A 14705-nucleotide genomic window follows, 5' to 3' on the forward strand; every position below is an offset into this window, starting at 1 on the left:
TATGACAGGATAAAAACTAAACTCAAATTCCAATAGTCAGACATTACCCATCTAATGCAAAACAAAGTCTAGACATAGACTCCAACAGTCAGACATCCCCCATCTGACCAGACACAGCCACAAACAGCAATGCATCACCTTTTGATTGCACACCAAACACCAACAGTCAGGCAACATGCCATGACTAGAAACAGAAACACCAATAAAATTCAGGTCTGCAATCTGGATTCAATCAAACAGACTGAACACAGAGTCTAGACTCAAACACCAACAGTCAGGCTACACCCATCTGACACAACACAGTGCTAGACTAACACACCAGTAATACACCTAACTGGATCCTTCCTTACACCAACTAGTAGACAGCAAAATGACCCACACCTGGATATAGGCGTGACCAGATTAAATGCACTCACATTATGGCTGATTGGCCAGCCAGGGAAACACCTACCTGTTGACCAATCAGTCCATTCACCATAGGAGATGTTATAGCATAGTGGAGAGGAAGGCCTCATTGAGGAATTCCTTTCAGATGCCATCAAAAGGACATCAAAGCAACAGGAACGCTAAAGGGACTTCTGACAGATGTCACCAAAAGGATCTGCTGCAGTGACAGGTAAGAGGCAAACAGCTGTGCTTCAAGGGGCGGCAGTGTGGACCAGACTGATGTGACAACGCCACCCTGGTACTGCTACCTGTTGTGGATGGCACATTGTAACAGATATGTTTATGTTTTTCACAGTCATATTCGAATATGGCTGTAGTTGGATGTGTTCACAGTTAGCGTTGCTAACTGTTCGTAAATTCCTGGACAGACCATTAAAATAGGGGACTTTCTTTAAGTATTCATAAAAAAAATAGATTTGGACGTGTTTTTCTTTGATGTTGGAGCTTGTACACATTATTGTGATTGCAGGTCACAATGAATGCTGCTAATGTGTTCATATTAATATTCTAGGCTGTATACAAATATGACTAACAATCTTTATGACTTGTTTTGATTTTCAATTTATCCTTTAAAATTAGCTGTCTGCTTTTTTTTTTGATAAATTTTCCAGAAAAATAATCAGCCTGGAATTCCTTGAGTTGGTCACATTTGGCTGCGATCATCATTCATTCTTAATTGGATATGCTGCCAGACGCAGTTAGGTTGCTTTCACATCTGCGGCATAGTGGGCGGGGGGGGGGGGGCCGTTTTCCTTCTTCATTCAGGGAGTAGAAGAGGGAAATCCCCTGGCCGAACGGGCCCTTCTTATGACGGGACCAAACAGTGTTGAATGGACCCCATTGAGCTCGGCTGCTTAGCATTTCACCGGAAGAAAAAACGCTGCATGCAGCGCTATTTCTTCTGGTATTTTGTATGGGATCTGAGATAGAGCCTCCATTCGGAGGTTCCACTGCAGATGTAAACCCGGCCTTAGCTAGTTGCAGTCTGCTATAATTGTAAGATGTGTTAAGTCACTACCATTTGTAGTCATAGTCAGCCATAGGTAAACACAGTTGACTACACAAATCCTCCCAAATCATTCTCTTATCTATGCTGTAACCTCCTCATCCTGGAAGGAAGCTGTTCACATTCAAGGACAATTTCAAACTGAAGAAGCTTTGATGTGTGACCAAAAGCAAATCATTTTGAGGAGTTGCAATGCTCTAAATCTAAATTTCTTTCAAACTCTAACATTTTACTGAAGTCTATTTCCAAAGCCATATTTTTAAGCTTTATTACATTTCATAGTTGTCTAAAACCACACCCATAAATGTGCAAGTGGTCATAAACCTAGAATCACTGAACGTGTCACTTAGATTACTATGTTATGGGTTTTTATTATTATTTTATTACCACTGAAAAAGATGCAAATTTATTCTCTGCATTTTTCATGAATACTGAAATAAATTAGCACAATAAATGTTTAATAGCGGGTTGTTGGAAATCTTTAAAGTAATGCCGGGTTTTATGAAATAAAAAAAAAAAAGCAAATTAAGTTAAATGTAGCAGAAAACAGAGTTACTTAGGTAATTTATTTATTGATATGAGTCTCTCATGAGCATGCTGAGAGATCAATAAAGACCCTGTAGGTAAATAGCTGATGCACCTAATTAGCGGATATTCCAGTACACCCACTTAAGCCCATGTCAATGTTTATTTCACAGTTGTTTGAAATATAATGATTTTCCAGGATATGAAAAAGCTTAATTTCAGAACAAAGAAATGCAAGATTGTATGGTGATCAATATTTCATCACGCAAAAGTAAAATTGTCTTTCTTTAATGCTAGGGTTTAATATATGCTTTTATTGCACAGTATACTGTACATTTCCTAACTAAATATTTATATGAGAGACATGCCTGCTGTTTTTTTTACTTTTGGTTTTTCCGTAACTGAAGTTTTTGAGTAGGAGAAGACGCAGGGCTAGGACCAGAGGCATGTAGAATTACCCCCCAACCTAGGACACTATTGGGAGAGGGGGCAAATTTTATGGTAAAAAAAAACCTTCTTTAAAGAGGTGTGCTCATCTTGGGCTTTTATGGCTGAGCTGGCAATACCTAGGTCTATGATCCGACCACCCTTTCAGGGATTATGGAAACAGCCAAGGCAGTAGTCTTATGCTGTTTTCATAACTCCCACTGAAGTGAATGAGAGTTACGTAAACAATGTAGCAAAGTGATCCATGCTGTTTCTGTAGCTTGCTGTGCTATGTTGTTTCCGTAACTCCCATTCAATGGGGTTTACCGAAACAGTATAAAACTGCCACCTCAGCTATTTCTATAATCCTCAGCAGGGTGGTCACAGACGCAGGTATTCCCATCTCAGGCAAAAATGGGATTACTTTAAATTTCCTGGATGTTGTGGCTGAGCTGCTGTTAATACTATAGGTGTTGTGGCATGGTGAGCATTTATCCAGCTATACAGGCTTAGTGTAACGGATGAAGAAGCAAGAAAGGCACTGCAAAAGCCAATGGACCAGAGATATGTAGTAGGGTGGCTGGAGGGTGCCGCATTGACTTATTTTCACAGGAAGAACAGCAATGCAAAAAATGTTTGGAAAAGGTTTTCCGGCCTTTTCCTGATGGGATCGGATGCTCTACTTAGCACTAATCCCATATGGAGCTGTAGTAAACCCATCTGTATGCAACAGAAGTCTGCTTATAGTAAATGGTCAATCTTCGAAGAAATAGATTGACTATTGTTTTTTCAAGAATATTTTAAAGACGATTGTCTTTTGATTTTCTTCAAATTGCATACACCTTTACATAGAGAACACATCTTGGTATATACAGCAGTGTTCAAAGAACTTCACTAACATGATTATGAATGTGACCTTTCCTTTTTATTATAGCTTTGCTGAATCTTTAAACAGCCACTACTATATATAGATGTAGAAAACTTTTCCACAAGATACCATTATATTACTGAGGGTAGTAATTTGCTCTATGGTAACAGTATTTTTTAACAGGTTGTACGTGAAAGTACAAATGGAATATGCACAAATTGACTTTTGCTTAATAATAAGGCGAGTCTGTACTTTAGATGTCAAGTAACAAAAATCCAATATCAACAATATTTCGAGTGAGTTCTGTAATTGTCTTAAGGGATTTAAACACGTAGATAGCTTACCGTGTCTGACATTTAAAGTCTCCAGTGCATAAAACTAGGTCTTGGTAACTCAGCATGTGCGCGAGTCTGGAAGAAATGTCAGAACAAGCTGTCTCATCCCCTTGTTATAAATGATATGGATGCCGTGTACCGACAGGAGTTAGGATAATGAACCAGAACACTCAGTGAACATATATTGTCGTTAAAATATGCAACAAAACCTTTCACGAGAAAAGATGCAGCAGGATTCTGTGAACCAAATAATTAAGAGATACACCACTAATGAAACTGGAAGCTTAACTACAGTTCCTGAAGGGTGCTCATTTGTAGCAGCTGGAGAGCTATGTTAACAATTTTAAGAAAATGAAAGATAAAGTAACTAAAGTACTTGTCTGCTAGTAATATTTTATAAGGGTATATCACACCAATTTATAGAATTGCATGTCTTTTTCTAATTAAAAGAACAACAATTACAGATTATACATTTAGCAGTGTACACCATATATATTTTATATGCCATTCTGCACGGCCACCAATTATCTATGCTTGGTTGCTGACATGTAGTTTTCGTGTCAAGGTGAAGAGGAGTGGCATATAGCAGGGCAACAGGAACATACAAGTACTAAGGGTGGACTGTGTAGCCATGTCTGGGTCCCCTAAATACTAGGAGAATAAAGTCTCGACTAGAGATGAGCGAACGTGCTCGGCCACGCCCCTTTTTCGCCCGAATACCGCGATTTCCGAGTACTTCCGTACTCGGGCGAAAAAATTCGGGGGGCGCCGTGGCGGCATGGGGGGTAGCAGTGGGGAGTGGGGGGGAGAGGGAGAGAGAGAGGGCTCCCCCCTGTTCCCCGCTGCTACCCCCCGCACCGCCACACCTCTCCCCGCCCCCCGGCGCCCCCCGAATCTTTTCACCCGAGTACTGAAGTACTCGAAAATGGCGGTACTCGGGTGCGTAAGTACTCGAAACGAGTACGTTCGCTCATCTCTAGTCTCGACCTGTTTGACACTCCAGGAATGGGTATATGAGTTAGAGGCATCGTATATGCATGCAGCTCTCTCCATTGTAGTTTATAGGACTTATGAAGTGCTACACCGTTACCTTGACATCCATCAGCATTGTTCCCTTCTCTCTGGAATGCTGATCGGGGTGGAGGTGACCCTTATTCTCCCAATAGGCAGAAATTCTGGAATTGCAACTTACTTAAATTTATTGTGGCATATACAGTGCTTAGGATATACCAGCGATGGGCGGCTGTTAAAGGCAATACATGTAATGGATGCCATGAGATCAAATGTCCTGCAGCCAAGAACCTGTAAATAGTTCATACAGACACACGCGCCCGTAATGATAGTGCCACCTGTCACTGGACGACAGACAACAAAATAAGTGAAACTAGCTGTGTTTGTTGGACGATCAGATGATCCTCTCTACTGGTGGTTCACAGAGGGTGTCCTGGGCCCGGTTGCCTTGTGTGCATTCCCTCACACATCCACTGGTCCCAACACCCCCCAACAGTCTGGTCAGAACAGTCCAGGTGGTGGCAATTCATCATTATGACCTTTCAGCTTCTTGCATTTCAATAATTGTGCCCCCTCTCAAACACTGTTAACTGGGCATAATCTCTTTGATTGCATCGTAGAGGCGTCTAGTGGTCAATAATCTCTATACAAGTTGAAAAAGAGGTCCACTACACTTAAGCAGCCTCTGAGAGCCTCTTTATAGGCCAAGAGTGGATTCACTTATATCATCATTACATTTTAGCATTTGATTCCAACATACTCTTCCTTGGTGTATTATTGTTTTTGTCAATGAGTGTACAAATCATTTAAAGGGGTTGTCCCGCGCCGAAACGGGTTTTTTTTTTTCAATAGCCCCCCCGTTCGGCGCGAGACAAACCCGATGCAGGGGTTAAAAAAGAAAACCGGATAGTGCTTACCTGAATCCCAGCGCTCCGGTGACTTCTTACTTACCTGGTGAAGATGGCCGCCAGGATCTTCACCCTCGGTGGACCGCAGGTCTTCTGTGCGGTCCATTGCCGATTCCAGCCTCCTGATTGGCTGGAATCGGCACGTGATGGGGCGGAGCTACGAGGAGCCGCTCTCCGACACGAGCGGCCCCATTCAGAAAAGAAGAAGACCGGACTGCGCAAGCGCGTCTAATCCGGCGATTAGACACTGAAAATTAGACGGCACCATGGAAACGAGGACGATAGCAACGGAACAGGTAAGTGAATAACTTCTGTATGGCTCATAATTAATGCACAATGTACATTACAAAGTGCATTAATATGGCCATACAGAAGTGTATACCCCCACTTGCTTTCGCGGGACAACCCCTTTAACTTGCCAAAATGATGTTTTTGTGCTGAAAAATCACTTTATCAATCAAGTGCTGGTCAGCAGGATTCTCCCTTCCCTATATTTTGTTATCCACTGCCTGTTGCCATGTAAACTCCAATTCTAGAGACACAGAGATGGAATACAGGAAGTGGGTATGGAGATTTTGCTTGCAAACCCTAACATCAAACATCACTGTCCCTGAGTATCCCTAAGGATATCCGTAATTGAAACCCTTGCTGACAAGCTAACCCTGACAGAGGATGATAGGGCACTAAAACCAAGAAACAAGGAAAGTGGACTGAGCAGAGCTGATAGGGTACAATCTACTCTTCAATTAAATTAAAATTGTTGAGAAAGATGCTCTGGAAAATACTTTTTAAAGTCTACAGGGCTTTTGACATTAAGTTTCAAACTGTGACTAACATCAATATCAATGGCAATACTTATCCAAAATGTAATTAAAACAATACTGGTTTCTGGCATTGTGTATATGATTGTGTCTAGCAATTCATAAATTCTGGGATGAGGTAACTTAATTTCCACAATGGGCCCAACACTTTAGCACAATCCTTGGATAGCAGTTCTTCATTTCATTCTAGAAAATTCCTATTTTAACTCAAATAATAAAAGCATAACTACATCTAACATAGTATGTAAGGCTGAAAAAAGACATATGTCTATCAAGTTCAGCCTATTATCCTGCAATATTAATCTAGAGGAAAGCTTAAAAAAACATCTCCAAGTCGCAGAATAACTCCCTGGATCAACAACCCTTCTGAAATAATTAGTGACTATGTAATGTTGTATCGCTCAAGAAAGACGTCCAGGCCCCTCTTGAACTCTTTTAGTGATTTTGCCATCAACTTTCAGGCAGAGAGTTCCATAGTCTCACTGCTCTTACATAAATAACTCCTTTCTATGCTTGGGTGGAAACTTTCTTTTCTCTAGATGTAGAGGATGTCTCCTTGTTACAGTCACAGTCCTGAGTATAAATAGATGATGGGAGAGATCCTTGTATTGACCCTTGATATATTTATACACAGTTATTTGGATGCCTCTCAGCCGTCTTTTTTTCTTAACTAACTAATCACAATTTTCAAAACCTTGGCTTTCACCTTATTGGGGTTTTTTGCCACCTTTTGGATCAACACTGGGGGATTTAATAGGCTGAACGGGACATATATATTTTTTTGGCCTAACATACTAAATTACTATGTAACATATCAGGGCTAGTAAGCAGATGCTAGAAGCAAACAAGGAATACTGGATTTCAACACAAATACCTTATGCTATAACAAACATCACACTGCAGAAAACAAAAATACTTAAAGAGAAGCTAACCAATCAGGAACTCTTATGTATGGCCACATTTATTAATGAAGTTTGAACTTGAACTCCATCAATATTTACTGTCACTGCTAAGTTCTTATCAGTAGATAATGTAATTGGATGTAATATAGAAACACCCAACAACGAAGGCTTCGATTAAAACTGGACTGGTATTGGATCATTGATACAGAAGTAACAAATGTTAACTTGACACTGTAGATGAGCGAGTATACTCGCTAAAGGCAATTGCTCGAGCGAGCATTGCCTTTAGCGAGTATCTCCCCCGCTCGACACGGAAGGTTCGGGTGCCGGCAGCGGGCACGGAGCTGCGGGGGAGAGTGGGACGGAATGGAGGGGAGATCTCTCTCTCCCTCTCTCCCCCCGCCTCCCTCCTGCTGACAGCCGCTACTCACTGCTCCCCCGATCCTTGCTAATACCAAGATTAGTAATTATGTATTGTATACTTCAGCAGACACACGAGCCATGTTATGTGAACTTATGTAGTCAACCATTTGGCACTTGTCTCTGCCTCTGGATGATTTGACTCTAAACTAATAGAACCTAAACCTGATATTTCAATTTCAATCTGTGGTACTACAATAAGTCCTAGGCAGCCCACCCGCTGTTTTGGGGGTCATATTTGATTCTTTCCTTCGCTTTCTATATTCAGGCATCTGCACCTCAAAGATATTTCCATAATCTGCTCTTTTCTTACTGTGGATGCATAAAAAAAACGTGTATTGTTGCCCTGATCCATTTGTGGCTTGATTACTGCAACTCTACTGATTGTTGTTCCTCTCACTAAACCCTCCCCTCTGCAATTTATCCCAAACGTAGCAGCCAGGCTTATGTTTTTGTCCAACCGCTACAATGATGCCTTCCCCCTGTGCCAGTCACTATACTGGTCGCCCAACCACTATAGAACACATTTTAAACTCCTCACTCTCAACCATAAAACTCTCCACAGAGCTGCAATGTCCTATAACTTCTTTCTCATCTCCACTTTGCTAAGGACCTTAGACTAAAGGTCCATTTACACACAAATATGATCGGTCAAAATTCGTCATAAACTGACAGTATTGAGTGTTCATTTTTAGAGATGAGCGAACGTACTCGTCCGAGCTTGATACTCGTCCGAGTATTAGCGTGTTCGAGATGCTCGTTACTAGAGGCGAGCACCACGCGATGTTCGAGTTACTTTCACTTTCATCTCTGAGACATTAGCACGCTTTTCTGGCCAATAGAAAGACAGGGAAGGCATTACAATTTCCTCCTGTGATGTTCCAGCCCTATACCACCCCCCTGCAGTGAGTGGCTGGGGAGATCAGGTGTCACCCGAGTATTTAAATCTGCCCCGCCCGCGGCTCGCCACAGATGCATTCTGACAGAGATCAGGGACAGTGCTGCTGATGCTGCTGCTGCTATAGGGAGAGCGTTAGGAGTTATTTTAGGCTTGAAGAACCCAAACGGTCCTTCTTAGGGCCACATCTGACCATGTGCAGTACTGTTAAGGCTGCTTTGAGCAGTGTTGCACTTTTTTTTTTTTTTGTATATCGGGCGTGCAGAGCATTGCGTCCTCAGTCTGCAGTAATTTTACATAGTATAGGGCCAGTAGTGGTGAGGCAGGGACAGTGGGAAAGGTGAAAGAGATATACTGTCTATATAGGCAGTGGGCTTTTTCAAACAAATTTGGGAAAAATACTATCTTTGGGCTGCCTGTGACCGTCTTGAGTGTACTGCGTCTCTGCTGGGGGTAGTAGTCCTAATTAATACGCAGCTAAGTGTTACAGCAGGCTTGCGCAAAATTCTTTCCTGGCTCTGCGTTGCCCGTTACATCACCGCCGTCATCGTCCAGAGGGAAACAGTATACATATATACGCTGCCTACAGTATCTGTCTGCTGTCTCAGCTCAGCCTTTAAAAAAATAGAAGCAAAATACTTAAGGCCTACTAGTGGCCTTTGGACACTTGACTGCTTCTGCGCTGTGAATTCCACTAGCTCAGTCATACGCACCTACGTCTCACTACAGGCTTGCGCAAAATTCTTTCCTGGCTCTGCTGTGCGTTCCGTAAGCAAAGTCAGCCTCCAACCACAAGCCAATAAGCGGCACATTTAATTACAGCGTTCTGTTTCTGCACTACTGGTAATACACCATGCTGAGGGGTAGGGGTAGGCCTAGAGGACGTGGACGTGGGCGAGGACGCGGAGGCCCAAGTCAGGGTGTGGGCACAGGCTGAGCTCCTGATCCAGGTGTATCGCAGCCGACTGCTGCGGGATTAGGAGAGAGGCACGTTTCTGGCATCCCCAGATTAATCTCACACTTAATGGGTCCTCACTAGAGATGAGCAAACGTGCTCGGCCACGCCCCTTTTTCGCCCGAATACCGCGATTTCCGAGTACTTCCGTACACGGGCGAAAAAATTTGGGGGGCGCCGTGGCGGCACGGGGGGTAGCAGTGGGGAGTGGGGGGGAGAGGGAGAGAGAGAGGGCTCCCCCCTGTTCCCCGCTGCTACCCCCCGCACCGCCACGCCTCTCCCCGCCCCCCGGCGCCCCCCGAATCTTTTCACCCGAGTACTGAAGTACTCGAAAATGGCGGTACTCGGGTGCGTAAGTACTCGAAACGAGTACGTTCGCTCATCTCTAGTCCTCACTAGAGATGAGCGAGCACCAAAATGCTTGGGTGCTCGTTACTCGAGTCGAACTTTCAGTGATGCTCGAGAGTTCGTTTCGAGTAACGAACCCCATTGAAGTCAATGGGCGACTCGAGCATTTTTGTATATGACTGGTGTTCCGCTAAGGTTTTTATTTGTGAAAATCTTAGCAAATCACCAAAGTCAAGTAAAAAACACAGAAATGGATAGGGCAGGCGAGGAGCAACATGCAGGGCTGCATTTCGGGCTCCGAGGTCTCACTATTAAGCCACAATAGTGGCAAGAGTGAGACCCCCCCCCCCCCCCCCGCACTGTCAGCATAACGATCGTTCTCCTCTGCCACAGCTGTAACAGCTGTGGCAGAGAAGAACGATGATAGCCCATTGAATTCAATGGAGCCGGCAATACAGCCGGCTCCACTGAAAGCAATGGGCTGCCGGCGAGCACGGGATGAATTTTCGGGAAGGGCTTAAAAATATAAGCCCTTACCTGAAAAAGAAAGATTTTAGTGTAAAAAAGAATAAAAATGCAGGCATTCTCTTCAATGGAGCCGCTGCTGCTGCCGGCGACTCCATTGAAGACAATGGTCCGCTGGCACATCTGAATTATTTTTCAGGGAAGGACTTTACATATAAGCCATTCCCTGGAAATGAATTAAAAGTGATTTAAAAAACAAAAAAAATACATACTCCCCTCCCTTCAGCTGCCGGGGCACAGCCGCGTGTTCTCCTGCTGTCCCCTGCACTGTGGTGCTGAACTGCTGTCATTCAGCTGAGAGCTGCGCTGAGCCAATCAGAGGCAACACTCACTCACCCATTCATGAATTCATGAATGGGTGTGAGTGAGATCTGCCTCTGATTGGCTCAGCGCTGAGCCAATCAGGGGCATGCCTGACTCACACCCCCTTCACACCCACTGCAGGCCAGCCGCGCTGAACTCCGTCTGCCGGGACAAGGTGAGTATATATATATTTTTTATTTTTACACATTTCTGGATGAATTGCAGGGAAGGGCTTATATATTTAAGCCCTTCCCGACAATTCATCCCGCGATCGCCGGCAGCCCATTGCTTTCAATGGAGCCGGCTGTATATGTGTGACAACGGCCGTAACCTGGTGGTGGCTCTGCAGCTCGGCAGCCTCACGCACGTGCCATGCCTGGCCCACGTCTTTAATTTGGTGGTTCAGCGCTTTCTGAAAAGCTACCCACGCTTGTCAGACCTGCTCGGAAAGGTGCACCGGCTCTGCGCACATTTCCGCAAGTCCAAGACGGACGCTGCCACCCTGCGCACCCTGCAACATCGGTTTAATCTGCCAGTGCACCGACTGCTGTGCGACGTGCCCACACGGTGGAACTCTACGCTCCACATGTTGGCCAGGCTCTATGAGCAGCGTAGAGCTACAGTGGAATACCAACTCCAACATGGGCGGCGTAGTGGGAGTCAGCCTCCTCACTTCTTTACAGAAGAGTGGGCCTGGTTGGCAGACATCTGTCAAGTTCTTGGAAACTTTGAGGAGTCTACCAAGATGGTGAGTGGCGATGCTGCAATCATTAGCATCACCATTCCTCTGCTATGCCTCTTGAGAAGTTCCCTGCAAAGCATAAAGGCAGACGCTTTGCGCTCGGAAACGGAGGCAGGGGAAGACAGTATGTCGCTGGATAGTCAGAGCACCCTCATGTCTATATCTCAGCGCGTTGAGGAGGAGGAGGGGGAGGAGCATGAGGAGGAGGGGGAAGAGACAGCTTGGCCCACTGCTGAGGGTACCCATGCTGCTTGCCTGTCATCCTTTCAGCGTGTATGGCCTGAGGAGGAGGAGGATCCTGAAAGTGATCTTCCGAGTGAGGACAGCCATGTGTTGCGTACAGGTACCCTGGCACACATGGCTGACTTCATGTTAGGATGCCTTTCTCGTGACCCTCGCGTTACACGCATTCTGGCCACTACAGATTACTGGGTGTACATACACACTGCTCGACCCACGGTATAAGGAGAACCGTTCCACTCTCATACCCGAAGAGGAAAGGGATTTGAGAGTGATGCTATACCACAGGACTGTGGCGGACAAACTGATGGTAAAATTCCCATCCGACAGCGCTAGTGGCAGAAGGTGCAGTTCCGAGGGCCAGGTAGCAGGGGAGGAGCGGAGATCAGGCAGCATGTACAGCACAGGCAGGGGAACACTGTCCAAGGCCTTTGACAGCTTTATGGCTCCCCAGCAAGACTGTGTCACCACTCCCTAGTCAAGGCTGAGTCGGCGGGAGCACTGTAAAAGGATGGTGAGGGAGTATGTAGCCGATCGCACGACCGTCCTCCGTGACGCCTCTGCCCCCTACAACTACTGGGTGTCGAAGCTGGACACGTAGCCTGAACTCACGCTGTATGCCCTGGAGGTGCTTGCTTGTCCTGCGGCTAGTGTCTTGTCAGAGAGGGTGTTTAGTGCGGCTGGGGGAATCATCACGGATAAGCGTACCCGCCTGTCAACCAACAGTGCCGACAGGCTTACAATCATAAAGATGAACAAAGCCTGGATTTCCCCAGAGTTCTCTTCTCCACCAGCGGCCAGCAGCGATACCTAAGCAATACGTAGGCTGCACCCGCGGATGGAAGCATCGTTCTCTATCACCATCAAAAACGGGGACCTTTTAGCTTCATCAATCTGTGTATTATATTCATCCTCCTCCTCCTGCTCCTCCTCCTGAAACCTGACGTAATCACGCCGAACAGGCAATTTTTCTTAGGCCCACAAGGCTCAGTCATATAACTTTTGTAAACAATGTTTATACGTTTCAATTCTCAATTCAATAAAGTATTGAAACTTGCACCTGAACCAATTTTTATTTTAACTGGGCTGCCTACAGGCCTAGTTACAAATTAAGCCACATTAAACAAAGCAATTAATGGGATTCACCCGCCCTCTTGGTTGGGCATGGGCAATTTTTCTGAGGTACATTAGTACTGTTGGTACACCCATTTTTTGGGCCCTCGCCTACAGTGTAATCCTAGTAATTTTTAGCCCACCTGCATTAAACCTGAGGTTACCTCAGCTGTGATGGGCAATGCAATGGGATATATTTATGTACCGCCGGTGGCTTCCTGGGACCCACCCATGCTGTCGGTCCACACGGAGTTGTAACTCCATGTGTCCACTTCTAAAGAACCCCAGTCTGACTGGGGCATGCAGTGTGGGCCGAAGCCCACTTGCATTAAACCTGACGTTACCTCAGCTGTGATGGGCAATGCAATGGGATATATTTATGTACCGCCAGTGGCTTCCTGGCACCCACCCATGCTGTCGGTCCACACAGAGTTGTAACTCCATGTGTCCACTTCTAAAGAACCCCAGTCTGACTGGGACATGCAGTGTGGGCCGAAGCCCACCTACATTAAACCTGACGTTACCTCAGCTGTTATGGGCACTACAATGGGATATATTTATGTACCGCCGGCGGGTTCCAGGGAGCCACCCATGCAGTGTGGGCCGAAGCCCACTTGCATTAGACCTGACGTTACCTCAGCTGTGATGGGCAATGCAATGGGATATATTTATGTGCCGCCGGTGGCTTCCTGGCACCCACCCATGCTGTCGGTCCACACAGAGTTGTAACTCCATGTGTCCACTTCTAAAGAACCCCAGTCTGACTGGGACATGCAGTGTGGGCCGAAGCCCACCTACATTAAACCTGACGTTACCTCAGCTGTGATGGGCACTGCAATGGGATATATTTATGTACCGCCGGCGGGTTCCAGGGAGCCACCCATGCTGTGGGTCCACAGGGACTTCACATTAGGAATTTGTACCTGCCAGTGTCCATGTATTAAAAACCCCGGTCAGACTGGGGCATGCAGTGTGGGCCGAAGCCCACCTGCATTAAACCTGACGTTACCTCAGCTGTGATGGGCAATGCAATGGGATATATTTATGTACCGCCGGTGGCTTCCTGGGACCCACCCATGCTGTCGGTCCACACGGAATTCCCATTGTGGAGTTGTACCTGCCTGTGACTATTTATAAAAAACCCCGGTCTGACTGGGGCATGCAGACACCTTGACAGAATGAATAGTGTGTGGCACATAAGTTCCCCATTGCTATGGCCACGTTTGCAGCTCCTGCTGGAGGTGGCACAGGATTGGATTTCTCATTGCTTCTGTACAGCATTATAGGCTATCGCCCCGCCCCTTTTAAAGAGGGTTGCTGCCTGGCCGTGCCAACCCTCTGCAGTGTGTGCCTGTGGTTCCTCCTCATGGCAGACGCACTTATAAATAGACATGAGGGTGGTGTGGCTATGAGGGCAGCGTGTGGCATGAGGGCAGCTGAAGGCTGCGCAGGGACCCTTTGGTGTGCGCTGTGGACACTGGGTCGTGCGGGGGGGGGGGGGGGTTGGGCAGCATGTAACCTAGGAGAAGTGGCAGCGGAGTGTCATGCAGGCAGTGATTGTGCTTTGTTGGAGGTAGTGTGGTGCTTAGCTAAGGTATGCCATGCTAATGAGGGCTTTTCAGAAGTAAAAGTTTTTGGGAGGGGGGGGGCCCCACTCTTGCCGCTATTGTGGCTTAATAGTGGGACCTGTGAACTTGAGATGCAGCCCAACATGTAGCCCCTCGCCTGCCCTATCCGTTGCTGTGTCGTTCCCATCACTTTCTTGAATTGCCAAGATTTTCACACAAGGAAACCTTAGCGAGCATCGGCGAAATACAAAAATGCTCGGGTCGCCCATTGACTTCAATGGGGTTCGTTACTCGAAACGAACCCTCGAGCATCGCGAAAAGTTCGTCCCGAGTAACGAGCACCC

Source organism: Eleutherodactylus coqui, chromosome 1 (assembly GCF_035609145.1).
Source record: "Eleutherodactylus coqui strain aEleCoq1 chromosome 1, aEleCoq1.hap1, whole genome shotgun sequence".
NCBI classification, from domain to species: domain Eukaryota; kingdom Metazoa; phylum Chordata; class Amphibia; order Anura; family Eleutherodactylidae; genus Eleutherodactylus; species Eleutherodactylus coqui.